We start from the raw sequence: 6,146 nt of genomic DNA on the forward strand, positions 1-6,146 counted from the left end.
TGACATTTCAAAAATCAGCACCGTTCTCAGAATCGAATCGGGTAAGTAAGTGAGACTCACTGCCGGGGAACGCGGAAGTTTCACGAAGTCTCATCGTACTTTGACTTTCGTGAAAGCATAAAATGACGTGTTTGGCTCGAGGACTACGCGTGACTAATGATTATGCGTAACGGTGTCGATTTACTTGCCGAATAATCGGCGGTGTCACTCGCTCTTAAGGATGTGACAGTGGTACAGTCCCCTCGAAAAAGTGTCGAATGGAAAAATCGAGATACAAAAGTTCAAATCAACAGACGAACATACTTATGATAAGTTTTCTCGAAAAATTATCCCTGGTACGAATGGAAATAAGAATCCAACACTTTGAATTTTCATTTAAAAAGTTTAGTATTAATTGATAATCTGAGACTAGTTACATTGTTAAGCATCTTTTCTTTATACATGTAATAAATGTGAAATTGATATCCATTTTCCATTTTCAATGAATAATAGGTTATTTTGTCGGTAAATGAACTCTTATACTTAAATCGTCGTTTAGAAATAAAATATCAATTTACTTCATGCAACGATAAATATATTGATTTTACTCAAAAGTTTTCTTTTACAGGCAAACTGAATTGCTGAATAAAAATCTACGTCCAGGAAATCGGTATATGATCCATTTACGAAGAAACTGGGCTATGATTTATCAATATTCGATATCGGATATGTAAAGTTATTGCGTTGGAAAAATGAAGAATATTATGATACATATAACAAAAGTTGTTGATCATTGAAATTTTACCATGTAAATTATTTTTTATTCTGTTTTTTTTCTCATCTTTCCACAGGTTGGTAACGAGCAAACATTCTTTTAACCTGTTATTCGACTTGATTAACGTTAGCTGGACTCGTTAACGTTTTATTCACGTATAAATTCTCTCTGCGATTATTTCGACATAGCCTGTACACTTGAAACATTATGAAATTTCATTAAACCAAACTGAACAAAAAACCGCAACTGAGATCACAGCGATTCAATTAGTCACTCACGGAGCTTTCTGAAAAAAAAGTGTAACGATCACGAAATGATTATAATTATTTAAGATCTGACTAAAAGTGAAATCGAGTAATTGGACTGAAAAACGGTCACTTCGTCGATCCGCCTCGTGAACATATGTATGCGCATATATTCTGAAAAACAATGCGATAATTATTTATTTTTTTTTTCAATTATTTCTCATGAAAATCATACCTCTGCACCAGAACGAAAACATTTACAAAACACAAATCCCTCCGTTGCTCGCTACCGTGAATGGATTAGCGGTGTGAAGTAACCGAAGATAGGGTCTATTATCTGCAGGTATAATCCGGAGTACGTAATGATCATGAAAAATCGGCTGCCTCTCTGCCGATATTCGACCGGGGAAAATAACAATAATAAAATATTGTTATATATAAATAAGGTATAAAACTGCATTGTAACGCACGATACATCCACCCAACCATGCACGGTGTTGCGTAGTATCCGAAATATGTATACATATACAAATGTATAGCGGAAGGCGTGTAGAGTGCGTGCGCTTCGAAACAAGTGATCGATCGGTGTGTACGGCCACAGCTACTGCTGCTACTACTACTAGTATTGCTGTTACTACCAGTGTTTTAACTGCTGAAAAAAAAAAAAAAAAACAAAAAACCGCGAATGAGTCTATTGCTACGAGTATTTCTAATGCTGCCGCTAGTATCGCTACTACCACTAGCATTAATACTACTAATAGTATTTCAACTACTGTTACTAGCATTACTACTACTATTCTACTACTACTAGCACCGCTAGTATTTCTACTGCTAATACTGATATTAGTATTACTAGGACTAGTATTACTACCACTATTACTAGTATTATTACTGCTACCATTAGTATTGCTACTAGTGCCAGTAGTATTATCATTACTACCAGTATTTCTGCTACAGAAAACAAACTACAACTGAGTCTACTACTACTAGTATTAACGCTACTACCACTAGTATTTCTACTACCGAAAAAATTCGCGACCGAGTCTAATACTATTAGTATTATTACTATTGCCGCTAGTATTACGACTAATAGTAGTATTTCTACTGTTACCACTGGTATTATTATCACTACTATACTGGTGTTATTACTACTGGCACTAGTGTTACCACAACTACCATTACTACTGCTACTTCCGCTACTTCTACCGCCGGCCGTTACGTTCTGGAGGGATTATTATCTACACTGTGGCAGCCTCGGTGTCCGTAGCACCTTGTATTTCTGTCGTCGCTGTTCTAGTTGCGGGGCAACAAGAACGGCGTTAATCTATGCCCCGCAAGGCTTGTCTTGTATCTATTTACCCAGGGGATAACCTGGACTTAAGTGTAATCTGATACATAATTGGCGGACACTCGTGTAGGCGGCTTGCAGCTTTTCACCGACCTCGCTTCGAAACTCTAGCTATGTCAATTATACACGATCGTGTCGGCAAATTTTTATCCCCCACGTACACTACAGGTATTAATTTATAGAGGTACGAACAAACCGCAGTCTTATCTAGATTTGAACATTTTTTTTTCACGATCAATAGACGAGACACCAAAATTCTATTTCATCCATCGAGTAACGTTATCGCTTTTATCTCGTTAATTTGTATAAACTGAGAAGGCTGCAGGATTGACAAGAATCGATACCTTTTATCCATTTTATTACGAGAATGAAATTCCTGTCTCAAGTACGTACGCGTAGAGATGAAAATTTCGTCAAAATGTCGTTTTTTTTTTTTGTTAAATATTTAACTTTGACCTTTTACCCTCGCAAGAAAAAAAAAAAAAAAAAGAAGAAGAATGAAGAATAAAGAAAAGACAATTCGTAGAGGAAAATAGAAAATAGATTTTCCGACCGCGATAATTATAATTCGCATAAGAGTGAAAAAGTATTACGAGCGCCCAGAATATCGAGGCTCTATTACATAACGACATATTTACGTGTTTCGATATAAATCTTGAGTGTTCCGCAAGTTTGACAGTCCATTAATCAGCGACGCGTGATTTTGTTAACCTGGATAAGCGCGACGTAATCTAAGACACACTCTCATGTTCAACCGTTAAAAAAATTTAACTGCTAGTTTCGCTTCTATTATATGTACATACCCTATACCTATCAGTGTCTTATAAATCTCGTAACGTGAAATATCTGTATTATATATATATATATATATTTAGGCATTTTATATATATTTAGGAAACATCGCGATGGTGAGCGTTGGGCTTTTAATATATGTGCGGTTTAATCGCACAATGGTTCCTTCGTTTAGCCTCGAGGCTTGATCCAGGAATTTCATTAACTGGAATTAATATATTACAGGAGTTTGGCTGTTGCGTCGGTGATCCCGCGATCACCGAACCCGAATTTGAGTACGGCTACGAATGAGAAACGCGTATTGGGCCTTCAAAGAACTGTGAGCGAATTTTGGTTATAGACGGCAGAACTCGGTACGAATCCCAAATGTACAGGGTATTTTGTAAGTTGCGTGTTGGACGTTTCTCGCTTCCGTGCGTCGGGATAAGGAAAAAACGAGAGGTGAGCAAAAAACAAAAAAAAAAAAAAAACGCACAAGGTGAAAAATAAAATAAAAGAAAATAGAGTGAAGGAAAAGAATCGATGATTTTGCGGTACATTTGAAATATAGATATATAATAGCATATATATGTATGTAATCCACTTGTATCCCGTTACTCCGCAAAATCCTTGCTTTGCGAATCGGTGCACCGCGATCCACGGATGAAGAGAGGCAGAAGAATAATAAAAAGATGTCGGATAAAAAAGGTGCAAAAAAGGTGAAGAAGAAAAAAAAAAAATAAATAAAATAAAAGAAGGAAACAAATAAAAAAAGAAGTAAAAAGAAATATTGTGAAACCACCCTTCCAGGCATCAACGCCGAGTTATATACCTATGTATACCTATAAATGTATATATATACATATATATATATATATATATATCTATGTGTACCTCAATGAAATGACAAGCGGTCTTCCTCTCTTTGTCCGTGGGAGTAGGTATATAACTTTGACGGCTTTTCTGCGCAGCCATTATTATTATATTGTATAATATGTACGAAGACGTTCGGCGCCGGAAACGTTCCGTTGATCTTTTGCTTTTTTTTTTTTTTTTGTTTTTGTTTTTTGGAATTCGTTTCTTTTGCGATGAAATTTTAAATTCCTTAAAATTTGTCGCCGTTTTACCTGCCTGGCGGTAAAAATGTGGAATGATATTGAAACACGAGGGTCTAAATTGCGAATTTTCAAATTTTTTTTATAGAATTTCCAAATTTGCGTAAAAATCCGAGTGTTGTGAGAAGTGAAATTGTAGGAAGGTTGACTGTGAAAAATCAAACTGTATGTACAGAATCTTCAGAATTAAGTGTAATGTTCATATCGAATTGTATGAAATACATTTTTGAGTATTTTTGAAAATTCGATGTTGCGAGCCTTTTTATACTTTTGCATATTTTCAAATTTCTCTTTACCATCACCGTCAAAATTAACTGCCCTAGAAAGATGTAATTTCGTTTCGCCCTACGATGAAGAAAAATACATTTCTAGCGACTTTCCACTCAAGGATAATGAAAAGAAAAAAGCTTAGAAAAAGAAGATAAAATGGAAAGGACACACTTTTTGGGCAAATCCAGCGATTATTTCTTTGCGGTCCTTTACATTACGGGTCGGGATATATAAAATTCCATCCTTTCATGGTTTGCCGGTGCACAGGAGAAATGATACCAGTAAATAAATAAACTTGGTATTTCGAAAATTTTGTCGATTAATTTCACTTAAATTGTTATTGTAACTGTCACAGTTAATATACGCAGGCATAATATCGTTACTTTGCGTATGCTGCACAGTTAAAAATTGATTGTTAATTAACTATAAATTTACTGTACAAAAGAGTTGTCGATTTACGGTATCAGGTTCCAAAATTTCTTTCATCAATTTACAATGAATATTATTGATTTTACTAAAATTTATAGGCAAAACACAAATGAGTAATTTGAATCTATTTACTAAATTGTGTAATAAATTTACTGTATTTTTAAATTGAATAAACATTTAACGTATGGTGAATTCACTGTTTCGTATCCGAATAAAACTTCAAATACAGTGTAAGAAGTTTCATACAGAAATTTTTAACAAACTGTGTGTGTGTGTGTGTGTGTGTGTGTGTATTAATAATAGTTCGACTCTGCATCATTATCGATTTCATGCGAGAGAAGCGTGAGGCTATCGTTTAATTGTCAAACGAACAGCGTTTCTGCGCTGCGCCTCTTAATGAGATTACAACACGTATGTAATTAAGGGTTTGTAACTGTACGCGTATTATATTATACAGACACGAGGCTGACTGATTCGGTTTGTCGACGCAGAGTTGTTAGAATATTATTCGTGTTGTATGTATGTTATTAACGCTGTATACGGAATTGTTAATACGGTAATTAATGGAGTTTCGCGTGTTACCCTTACAGCTCGCCAACCCGCAAGTTTGAATCTTGAATCGAGAATTAGAAAAACGAAAAAAAAAAAGAATTTATAAAAAATGAAGTTATTTGACACAGTAAAACATATTATTCAATTAAAAGCGAAAAAACATGTGCAATCAGAGTGATGAAACAGTTTTGTTTGATTTCTCGGTAAGCAAATATTGAGAGATAGCAAAGGACGAGCTTTTTTTGGGTTTTAAAAAAAGTATATTTATCAAAGGAATCATTTGAATGAAAAACAGCATTCACCATAGATTCAACAAAATCGATGGTAAGAGTAGAAAGCATAAATATGATCGTATATTGACGAAAGAGAGAAACCGATTCGTCCATATTCTAAATAACGAATGTTAAAGGTTTATAAGATATTATATGAAATTGAATAAGAATTTGTTCAACTCTGTGAGGTGGTGAAAAAATTTCGTCGCGTGCAAAGAAATTTTAACGAATTTAAAGAAACTTTTGTCTCAATGAAAAATGATCGAAATGAGAAAGAAATAATGTAAAATAAAAACTCCGTTTTCGGGGTACGGAATTTTAACGGATATCGTTTAATATCGTCGTTCACAGGATTTCCCCGCGTATCGTCGGAGTCTCGTAGCTGTATAA

Source organism: Neodiprion fabricii, chromosome 4, assembly GCF_021155785.1.
Source record: "Neodiprion fabricii isolate iyNeoFabr1 chromosome 4, iyNeoFabr1.1, whole genome shotgun sequence".
Classification (NCBI taxonomy): domain Eukaryota; kingdom Metazoa; phylum Arthropoda; class Insecta; order Hymenoptera; family Diprionidae; genus Neodiprion; species Neodiprion fabricii.